Here is a 12,578-nt window from a genome sequence, read left to right as displayed (position 1 = left end):
ACCTCATCTGGAGATCCGGGTGTCTGGTATTCCTGATGCAGGGCTGGGAGTGTTTAATAAAGGGGGAGACGGTTTCTGTTGGTGCATACCTAGCGCCTTACTCCGGTCACACTGTTGTCAGAGCTCCCATATGGTCTAGTGGTTAGGATTCCTGGTTTTCACCCAGGCAGCCTGGGTTCGACTCCCGGTATGGAAAGTGGATTTTTTTCTTAACTAAATTTGTTTTTTACAATTTCTAATGTAACAATTACTTTGTATAACCCTAACCCGAACCCTTACCTTTATCCTAACCCTAACCCTAACCCTTAACCTAACCCTTACCTTAACCCTTACCTTTATCCTAACCCTAACCCTTACCTTTACCCTTACTCCAACCCTTTTCCTGACCCTAACCCTTAATCTTACACTTACCCTTACCCTAACCCTTACCCTAACCCTTACCTTTAACCTTACTCTAACCCTTACCCTAACCGTAACCCTAACCCTAAACCTAACCCTTACCTTTACCCTTACACTTACCCTAACCCTTACCTTTATCCTTACTCTAAACCTTACCCTTACCCTTACCTTTACACTACATTTTACCCTAACCCTAACCCTTACTTATATCTTTACTCTAACCCTTACCCTAACCATAACCCTAACCCTTACCCTAAACCTAACCCTTACCTTTACCCTTACTCTAAACCTTACCCTAACCCTTACTCTAACCCTTACCCTAACCCTAACCTTTACCTTAACCCTTACTCTAACCCTTACCCTAACCCTTACCCTTAACCTTACCCTTACCTTTACCCTTACTCTAACCCTAACCCTTACCTTTACCCTTACCCTATGGAATTTCAATACTTGATGAAATGATGGATTTTTAGGTGACGGGACATCAGGCTGAGTGGGACATGTTACTGATGTGATGAACAGAGTGGAGGGTTTATAAAAAAAGCATGCAGAAGAGGATGATGTTATCTGGAAGCCAGAGTTTCGGTCTGAGGGTCAAGTCTGGGGTATACAATAGATATAAGGGATGACTGCTGTATGTCTAACTTCAATGCCATTCGCTGTTCGGTCTCCTTCCAGATTGTCAGCACTGCCAGTCCTTTTACATCAACAAGTGTGAAGTTCATGGTCCAGCTCTCTTCATCCATGACACACCTGTTCCAATTGGGGTCACTGACAGAGCCAGACAGACTCTTTCACCTCATCTGAAGATCCGGGTGTCTGGTATTCCTGATGCACGGTCTGTTTGTGCACACTTTGGGCCTTACTCCGGTCACACTGTTGTCAGCGCTCCCATATGGTCTAGCGGTTGGGATTCCTGGTTAGGGTTAGGGTTGGTGGACAGAGAAGAAGCAATGACCAGTGGCTACTTATTGGTTGTGAGTTACTTTGTGAACATGCATGTTACTGCAGGACCCGAGTTGGATAAAAGTAGATCTTTTGGATATGTTTGTTTTAAGATATACAAGAGGCAACAATTTGAGCGATACATTGATGCCAAGAGAGACATGAAGGCTAACTGGATGAGGTAAAAAACACTTTCATAACTCTGTAAGTCTATCAGGTCAGTGGTGTGGGTATTTTATTTTTGATTATATTAGAATATATTTCTTTCCCTGTTATCCCTTACTGGTGTCTCCTCATCCCTTTATCTTTCATCTCTTTTCTCTCTTGTGCTGTCTGTTTGTCTGGTTATTTTTTAGATACGTGAACTGTGCTCATGACATTGAAGAGCAGAATCTCGGGAAGCAGTTTACTCAGCAAAATACACTCCATCGACACCGGCGCATTCACACAGGCAAGAAACTGTATTACTGCACAACAGTGTGGGAAGAATTTTAATGAAGGGGGTAATCTCAGGACATCCCAGCATATTCACAACAGGTGTGGAAAGTGTTGTTTTTGAGAAAAGAGCTCTTAAAGCACACCCACGCATTCACCAGCGAAAAAAACGTTCGTTGCATCGAGTGCGGAAAACGTTTTAATCAACAGAGTCATCTGCAGCATCAGCAGCGCATTCACACCGGAGAGAAACTGTATCATTGCTTGCAGTGTAGAAAGAGATTTAAGGGCAAAGTGAATTTCCGAACCCACCAGCGCATTCACACGGGAGAGAAACTGTATTACTGCACACAGTGTGGGAAGAGCTTTACGCAAAAGAGTCACCTCGATGGTCATAAACACCTTCACACGGGGGAGAAACCGCATCAGTGCAGGCAGTGTGGGAAGACTTTCATCCGACAAAGTGATCTCAAGCAACACCAGCGCCTTTACACAGGAGAGAAACCCTTCTGCTGCTTGGAGTGTGGGAAGAGCATTAATAAAGCTAGTTCTTTCCAACATCACAGGAGAAAGGCCGTACCAGTGCTCCGGGTGCGGGAAGAGTTTCACTCAGCAAAGCCATCTTCAGTTTCATGAGTGAGTTCACTCAGAGGAGAAGCCACACAGTTGCTCGGAGTAAGAGTTTTATTCGAAAAAGTGATTTTCAGAAACATCGCCAAATTCACACAGGAGTAAGGTCCTATCAGTGCTCAGAGTGCGGGAGGAGCTTCACCCAACTGAGCAATCTTCAAAGACACCAGCGCATCCATGCCATCGAGAAGCCATATCTCTGCTCAAAGTGTGGAAAAGGTTTTTCACGTCAATGTCAACTGTGATTTCCGAACACACCAGTGCACTCATACTGGGGAGAAACCATATCATTGCACTCGGTGTGGGAAGAGTTTCTCCACTGTCAGTAACTTCTTGCTAAACACTATCTTGTATCTCCCTTGTAATTTGGATAGTTTATAAGCAAATGTTTCGGCAGAAAATACTTCCAAAAGACTTCATGAAGCAATTCCAATTCCTCGAGTAAATGTTTGGAGGTCTGAAAGGAATTTAAGCTCTACGAACCCAGTGTGTAAATAAATTTGTTCTCGGATTTTCTTTTTAAATACATAGTAATTTACTGAGGTGTTTCAGTGGTTTTTAACAGCACCTACAGAAAATCCTTACATTTTTAAATGGGTGTGGGATTTACAGAGCAGTATACGAGAAAAAAACGAAGACTTTTTGTATACAATGGTTTTGTGTTCACACATTTTAATATTTCACTGAACATCTCTAGAATAAAATGTTTTTACAGCAATATATAGATTATTTATGATAATTTGTTATAAGATAAACTCACTCACCTGACCAACTGATGTACAGTCTCATCCACAAGTAGATTAGATTAGATTAGATTAGATTTAACTTTATTGTCATTACACATGTACAAGTACAAGGCAACGAAATGCAGTTTGGGTCTAACCAGAGTGCAATAACAGCAAGTGCAGGATATACAGTTTTTACATGATTTACATAAGTTAAATAAATGTGTAATATAGGACTATAAACAGTCATTTACAGATGTATATGTACTATGAATATAATATAATATACAGATGGATATATATGTACCATGAACATAATATACAGATGCCTATTACTATACACAGAAATTTGCAGAAGGATGTGAACGGTGAGCATAATATTTTGCTATTACTATAAACAGTAAACAGGGTATATATATACAATGTTAGTACTGGAAAAGCTGGTAGGAATGTGCTTCCAGAAAGTTGAAGCTTTACCATCTTCTCAATGGGCTGAGGGTATGTTTAGGTCTGTGGTGTTTTGGGTTAGTTGAAAGCTGAACCTGCTTCAAACCTGCTAAAAACCTGCTTATTTCCAGCCTCCCTTGTAGCAAAAACTGGACCTGCTCATGGTAACCCACACGAATTCATAAGATTAGGTAACATTCAGGTTGACTAGAACTCCCACTGAATTTAGATACATTAAGTGGTCTGTTTTGATCCAAATGATCTTTGCTCATTTACCATGAGACTGTTCACTGTAGTGTACAAGGAGATGTTAGACATGCTCTTGGAGGCCTGCCCCTTACCTGCACCCTCTGATCTACAGTGGTGTCAGAATATAGAACAATAAAATGAAATCCCTTCTGTTGAAAATACATTTACACAATTACCTGTTCAAGAGCAACGAGGGCATGAAGAGTGCAGCCCCACAGACCCAGACTAACAGACAGGCTTTAAAGGTTTATACAATCAATCCTTTTTCTTAAAATGTGTCCTAGCATTTCTCATTGTGGCCTTGGAAACTATCTTTCCAGGTGTGCCTCTGTCCTAATGGTTCTTTATGGGATTAGAAACTTTCCAGCCAGGTTTTAAACCCCAGAGGCTGGGCTGATGCCAGAATTGAAGTTCAGAGCCTTCAGATTACTCAGCATGCCACTTCTTTTTATTCCACTGGGATGAAAAGCATCCATTTAATGTCCAGAACAGTTGCGTTATACAAGTCATGATATTTGGCCATTTGAGGTTCATAAAATGCTGATGGAACTTCTGGATTGTGCCAGACACACATGATATGGTCTATAAATCATATCAGTGGTGATCTGCTCTGTCTGGAGTGAATCTGTTTAACTTATTCGCAAAGTAAATTAATAGTTGCAGATGAGATTTTTTTCCATGCATCATGCTTGAGTCAATGTTGTAGGACCTCAGCAGGATATCAGAAGTAGCTCCATAGGAACCCATTGGCTATTACTCTCTACAGATGGTAAAATCCAGGTTGGACTTGTTTCCAGGCCTTCTGAAGCCAAAGTTATATTTTGCAGCCCAGCTATCAGTTTACATTCAGCTGAAAAATATTGCAGAATCTTAACCCTCTACTGCACACATTTTGCTGGTTCATGATAGAAATAATTTCGCATCATTTTGGGATATTTTATTGATAAAAATCCTTTTTGATTTTTTTCAACCACCCCTCCAAAAAAATGTTTTTTGTTGTCTAGGGGCAAAGTTGTGCAACAATGGTACAGAATCACAGAGAAAACTGTGAATTCACAGATCATATAACAAAACTCAAAAGTGTAACACATTTACAAAATCCTTTAAAAATGTAACAAAATAATTCAGCGCAAACGTTAAAAGCACTTTAAACATATTTACATATTAGATTTGATCCAGGTGTGTGTTTGTTTCATGTAGTGTGTTGTGTTATTTTATGTACCTCGTTCTGTGTAAAATTTCAAAAAACAGTTCTCTGCTGTTTTATACGTCACTTAGGGTGTTCCAGTACACCCCGGAACTATGCACCTTCTCTTCTTGTCACACATTATTGGCCAATGTGAGGTATTGTCCAAGCTGACATCCTGGTTAGGAATGGGAGCCATGGGCCCCTGCCCCTGCTTCCTCCCATCATTTTATGATTTGCACAGACTATGTGGTATTTGGGACTTGAAGGCATTCAGCGAATCCAACAAGTCAACACCTCCCATGTGCTAATTGTAAGTGAAGACTGCTGCAGGGAATGGGACCTCGATCTTTCTCTTTTAGCCTCTGTCCCATCTTTTGACATAAGATATAGTGTAAGCACCAACCAGTTGTCAAAGAACAATGAAATTAAAATCTTTTGATATTGTTTTTGCTAGGTGCAGTACTACATTCCCACTTGCCCCTACATCTGGAAGCTCAGGTGGATAGGCAGCTTTCCCAGTATAAATCTTAAAATTGTGTGGAATGCCGTCCTCCAAGAATTTGTAACCCCATTTTTTTGGTTTACTGGGGAGGTATTGCTTGAATCTGCTCTTGCCCTTAAAGAGTAATATTTGTTCATCCACACTTAATGTCTCACACATAGGCAGTTCTTTTAGCTTGGTAAGGATGTGATTTATAAAAGGCCGAATCTTGTATAGCACATTGTAGTCAGCCATTCTTGTGGGCTGTAAACTGTTTTTGCTGCAATAAAAAAAAAATCTTTTGATTACCTTTCACCATGCAAAAGGCATCACATCAGCAACACATGCAATGCAATGTGTTAAAAAACACAAGGGTTTATACTGTGCATAAATACAGTCATATGCGATGTCATAATATGTGATGACATCAAAACACATTGTCAGCAAAAACATCCTTAAATACTACCCCTTATTGCACAACGTTGCATTTACATTTACATTTGCGGCATTTAGCAGACGCCCTTATCCAGAGCAACGTACAAAAGTGCTTTGAGTCTCTAGTAATGAAAAAATCTACACTGGTATGCAATATAACAAACTTAATATAAATATAACCCTTGAATTCTACAAGCTTGGAAGTGCTTGTAGAATTCAAGGGTTATATTTTATATTAAGTTTGTAATCTTGCATACCAGTGCAGGTTTTGTTGTCCTGAGGCAACAAAAAGAAAAACGTAATTTCTAAAAATTCAAAATAACAAAAAATCTTTAGACCATGATAAAAAGCTTCTCTATGCCTTCACACATGCACATATATTTTAATTTACAGTTCATTTCAATTTAAATAAGATTACCAAAGTAAACAATATTACCTTGTCCTCACACCATGTGGCAGAAAAGGAAGTCCCGCCTTCAAATAATGATGCATATGGACTCCCAGACCTTATTGGATTGTTCCTTTATACTTTTTAACTATTCTAGTTGATTGCAAAATATTTAAAGAGACATCCACTAGATATAGGGTTTAAGAAATTATTTTGTTGCCCGAGGGCAACGCTGTGCAGTAGAGGGTTAATATTTTATTGACTCGACAAAAACTAAAAGTCAAACCTTGTTATTGCCAATTTAATTACATTTTATTTATACAGCACAAAGGGTAAAGGTGGTGAGGAAAAACTCTTTCAGATATCATGAGGAAGAAACCTTAAGAGATCAGACCCAAAAGGGAACTTTATCATAAATAATTTCTCTATAAATTTAAAAACATTAAATATACTCCTGGTTTGAGCAGAAACTTGTTACAGGTTTAAGTCTGTTGTACCAATTAGTAACTGTTCAATGATGGAAACTGTAAAGCAAACTGTTCTTAACGGTTCTTTTGAAGAGCATCTACAGTCCTTTTTACAGTTTCTGACTGGTACCATCCACACTAATCCCATTGTGATCTTCATGCTGTCCATCTGGGGCCCTCTTTAGCAGCAAAGAGTTTTTTTCAGTGGTAACTTTGATCAGAAGTAGGGCATCAGATTGGATTAAAGGCGGTGTCAAAGATGAAGAACTTTTTTTGTAGCTATGATGGCTGAACCCAATTCAAATTATACCAGACCTTCTAGCAGAACCTGAAACCCTTCCCGCACTCAGCATCTTTTATTTCTGGAACAAAAACATTAAGAAGTATTAGAATTAAAATGGTGCAAAGTGCCTGTGATTTCAACAGAAAACTCACTAATTTTTTACAAGAGTTACATTTACCCCATACTGTCGTTGTACAGAGATCTTCCTCATCATCCTCATCATCACTGATATGGTTCCTCCCCCGTGTGAATGTGTAAATGTGTTTGGAGGTGACTCTGTTGATTAAAACTTTTCCCGCAGTCCGAGCAGCAATGCGGCTTTTCTCCGGTGTGAACGCGCCGGTGTATCTGGAGGTCGCAAAGAGTACACCTGGAGCAGGAGATGATTTTAAACTCAGCATCTTTTATTTCTGGAACAAAAACATTAAGAAGTATTAGAATTAAAATGGAGCAAAGTGCCTGTGATTTCAAAAGAAAACTCACCAATTTTTAACAAGAGTTACATTTACCCCATACTGTCGTTGTACAGAGATCATCCTCATCATCCTCATCATCATCTTCATAATCAGACACCCCTCCTAAATATTTTTGCTCTGATGGTCCACAACCTCCACAATACAAATTCACCATGATGACTTACGGAGATCTTCAGGTTGTTCCTTTTTTACATGTTTCTGCTGGTCCACAGATAAAGATCTTGGGTCACCTGAAATTAACATGAAATACAAAACCACAATATGAAAGTTCTGTGAGTGCTGTGGAGCATCAGACTGGACAGTGATGCACATTTCTGTCTTACAGAACATGTCCTCATCTTCAGGTTCTTTCTTTTTTACAAGTTTCTGATGTTCTAGAGAGCTTGATGTCCCTTCACCTAAAGCCAAACAAGTTTCTGTTGGAGCAGGAGCATGTAGGTTTGTTTTGGAGACGCATGGTCGGACCTCTGATGATTCCATCGTAAGATCTTATTAAGAGATCCTGGAAGAGGAGAAAACTCCACTCACTACAGAACAAACTAAACACGTCAGTTTTGTAAGCATCTCCGCTTACCATCTTAAATGGTCATTTAAGAAATAAATGCTAATGCTAACAACTAGCAGTGTCTGGTCATGCCATCGTCATCACCCCGAGAGAGTTTTAGCAATTTCCTGATCACTAGTGATTAGAAGATCAGATCAGTTTACCGACTCTGATCTTTGAATCTTTGTTCAACAAAGTCAACAAATAAACAAAATGAAATTATTCCGACAAGTCTAATGATGTGAACGTTTTAATTGCAGGACAAAGAAAGAGAAAATTTGAATGCAGCCAAGAACAAATACTTAGAAACAGAAATAATTTTGTTCACGTTGTGTTTGGTGCAACATGATCAGTTTATTAGTTCATTTGTTAGTTGTAGAGAAATGTTTGAGTAAATAAGCGTAGATCTGCTTTACTTAGTGTTAAAACAGCTTATGCCAATATCCTCCAGCATTATTTAGTATTCAGCATTAATTTCAGCAGTATTACCCTCAGTGGTCGTCTAACACAGTGGTCCCCAACCCCCGGGCTGTGGACCAGCACCGGTCTGCTGGTTAATTGGTACCGGGCCGCACAAAAAGAATACATAACTTACATTATTTCCGTTTTATTTATTATCTAATTCTGAATGATGTTTTATTTTGGAAAATGACCGGATTCTCTGCTCCACATGTGTCTGTGACTCACTCTCGATGCATGTCATGATGTTTCGGTCACATGTCTTACCTCCATCCTCTACCTTCTTAAAGGGGCTCCGGCCGCTAACACATAATACATTACTGCTAAATTCAAACCCCCAAGCGATCAAAATGAACAAACAACAACACAGTGATTCATGTTTATTATTAGATTTAGAAAATTCCAGATTTAATGGTCGTATCATTTTATTTTGTTGTATTTATCCACCACACCTTAAAGACCGGGTTGTGAAAATATTGTCCCACATTAAACCGGTCCGTGGCGCAGAAAAGGTTGGAGACCGCTGGTATAACAGTTCTGCATTATGTAGAGATACTTAGTTATGTAACGAGTGAATGTACAGAGGAACTGCAGTGGACGAGCGCCTTGTAGTACGAGAATATCTGTGTATGAGACGTTTTACTAGTAAAAACCTTTGTAGGAGAACGAGCATATTTCTGGAAGACGAGCATTTCGTTTTGCTGCATTTGGTTCCAGTCATTAGTTTTGCTCGTCGCTTATCACATCCGTCCCCAGGCTTCATGCTCAGTCACCTTATGGACATTGAGTAAAAGACAGGATGTGGAGCTGGAGGTAGCAAAGCTGAAGATGTTGAGATGTTCGTTGGGAGTGATGAGAATGGACAGGATTAGAAATTAGTTTATTAGAGGGAAAGCGCATGTAGGACATTTTGGTGACAAGGTGAGGGAGGTGAGATTAAGATGGTTTGGACATGTGCAGAGAAGGGACATGGGGTATATCAGTAGGAAAATGCTGAGGATGGAGACACCAGGAAGGAGGAAAAGAGAAAGAGCAAGGAGGAGGTTCATGGATGTGGTGAGCAGTGTTGGGCAGTAACGTGTTACTAGTTACTAGTAACGCGTTACTTTTAAAAATAAAGTAACTTCGTTAGCGTTAGCGTGTGGTGCGTTACCCGTTAAATGAATGAATTTGGGCTGAAGTGTAGACTACAGCCTAACCTGCTTACAGCAGGAAGCATTGTAGGATTACCGGATTACCCTCTGTATACACGAAGAAGATGCACTGTGGGCGTGTCTCTGTTTATTCAGGTCTGTGCGGCAGTAATGGCGAGTCGAGGCGAGAGCAAGACGAGTTTCTCAAAGTGGAAATATGATCATTATTTCACTTTAGTTGAGCATAAAGACAAAAACTTTTTAGTCAAATGTAAGCTGTGTGTTTCTGGTTCGAAGCTCGTATCTACTGCGATAAACAGCAACTCCAATCTGTTGAAGCTCCTCCAGGAACTCCATGCCTGAGGAGCTAGAAGCTATGCGCTAACCCGGTGTTCTGTTCTACATTGTTGATAGTTTTTATACTTCAGCTGTGAAAGGAACATGTTTAAGAGCTCAACACAACAGCAGAAGCAACTTTAGTGTTTGATTGTGAATCTATTATTCAGTTTGTTTTGTTGTTTATTTCAGAAATCCTTGTGATATATTCAGTTTGTGCTGCTCTGACTTATATAAAATATAAAATAGTGTTTATAAAATAGTGTTTATAAATTACTGTGTTTAAGTCAGTTTTGTGTTTGTATGGATCATAACGCATAAAAGGGCATTAATGGAAACATTAAAGAACGTTCTTTAAAAAGTAACTAAAAAGTTACTTTTAACAGTAACGCATTACTTTTTGATGTAAGTATTTACCAAAGTAAAGGAGTTACTTTTTGAATGAAGTAACGAGTAACTAACTAGTTACTATTTTTTAGTAACTAGCACAACACTGGTGGTGAGGGAAGACATGCAGGTAGTTGGTGTGAAAGAGGCAGATGTAGAGGACAGGGGGGTATTGAGGCAGATGATCTGCTGTGGCGACCCCTAATGGGAGCAGCCGAAAGAAGAAGAAAAAGTCTCTTCTGGTCCAAATGGTTCATTTCCGTTACCAGGACCAGGGGTTTAATTTTCACCTGACAAATAAACAATGACTCGGATTGAATCAAATCATTTCAGTTTTTTGTACAGAAACTACGGCTCATTTACAGCCAACACCGAAAATACGAAACACTCGATCCTGAGTTCACTCTCCGATTTTTTTCTCAGAATACATTCTTTAAGACCTTTCATAGTGAATTTACATTATTAATGACCACTAGTGACCTTCAAGCAGTAATCAAAATTATTCCAAATAGTGTATACTTGTACACAATTTCAGCAACAATTAATTTAAGAAATTAACTGCATTATTTTACATGGATGAATCTCAAATAGGAAATAAAAATACTCTTCCACTCATTAAATAAATCATAAAATAAAATAAATATTTCACTATATTAAACTTCGCAGATTTGAATGGTTTTGTCATTAATCCGTTTTTCACTCGGACTGTATTCCGAATCTCTCGTTTTGATTATGTAGTGCACTATATCTAGGGTTCATACGCCCTGTATCCGGTGTTCACTTTAAAGGGAGTACATAGGGATTTGGGATTCGGCTGCTCCTGTTGAGGAAGTAGCAGAGATGCTCATTAAACTTACCTCAGGTTTTAGAGCAGAACACAGAGAAAATTCTCAAAACTGGAACAAAAACACGGGTTTATAGTTAAATTCATTAAATCTGTGAGATATTTTATATTATATATATATATATATATATATATATATATATATATACAGTGGGTACGGAAAGTATTCAGACCCCCTTAAATTTTTCACTCTGTTATATTGCAGCCATTTGCTAAAATTATTTAAGTTGATTCTTCTTCCTCATGAATGTACACACAGCTCCCCATACTGACAGAAAAACACAGAATTGTTGACATTGTTGCAGATTTATTAAAAAAGAAAAACTGAAATATCACACGGTCCTAAGTATTCAGACCCTTTGCTGTGACACTCATATATTTAACTCAGGTGCTCTCCATTTCTTCTGATCATCCTTGAGATGGTTCTACACCTTCATTTGAGTCCAGCTGTGTTTGATTATACTGATTGGACTTGATTAGGAAAGCCACACACCTGTCTATATAAGACCTTCCAGATCACAATGCATGTCAGAGCAAATGAGAATCATGAGGTCAAAGGAACTGCCTGAAGAGCTCAGAGACAGAATTGTGGCAAGGCACAGATCTGGCCAAGGTTACAAAAAGATTTCTGCTGCACTTAAGGTTCCTAAGAGCACAGTGGCCTCCATAATCCTCAAATGGAAGACGTTTGGGACGACCAGAACCCTTCCTAGAGCTGGCCGTCCGGCCAAACTGAGCTATCGGGGGAGAAGAGCCTTGGTGAGAGAGGTAAAGAAGAACCCAAAGATCACTGTGGCTGAGCTCCAGAGATGCAGTCAGGAGATGGGAAAAAGTTGTAGAATGTCAACCATCACTGCAGCCCTCCACCAGTCGGGGCTTTATGGCAGAGTGGCCCGACGGAAGCCTCTCCTCAGTGTAAGACACATGAAAGCCCGCATGGAGTTTGCTAAAAAACACCTGAAGGACTCCAAGATGGTGAGAAATAAGATTCTCTGGTCTGATGAGACCAAAATAGAACTTTTTGGCCTTAATTCTAAACGGTATGTGTGGAGAAAACCAGGCACTGCTCATCACCTGTCCAATACAGTCCCAACAGTGAAGCATGGTGGTGGCAGCATCATGCTGTGGGGGTGTTTTTCAGCTGCAGGGACAGGACGACTGGTTGCAATCGAGGAAAAGATGAATGCGGCCAAGTACAGGGATATCCTGGACAAAAACCTTCTCCAGAGTGCTCTGGACCTCAGACTGGGCCGAAGGTTTACCTTCCAACAAGACAATGACCCTAAGCACACAGCTAAAATAACGAAGGAGTGGCTTCACAACAAC

Source organism: Silurus aristotelis (genome assembly GCF_946808225.1).
Source record: "Silurus aristotelis genome assembly, chromosome: 15".
Lineage (NCBI taxonomy): Eukaryota > Metazoa > Chordata > Actinopteri > Siluriformes > Siluridae > Silurus > Silurus aristotelis.
This window is presented reverse-complemented; position numbering follows the sequence as displayed.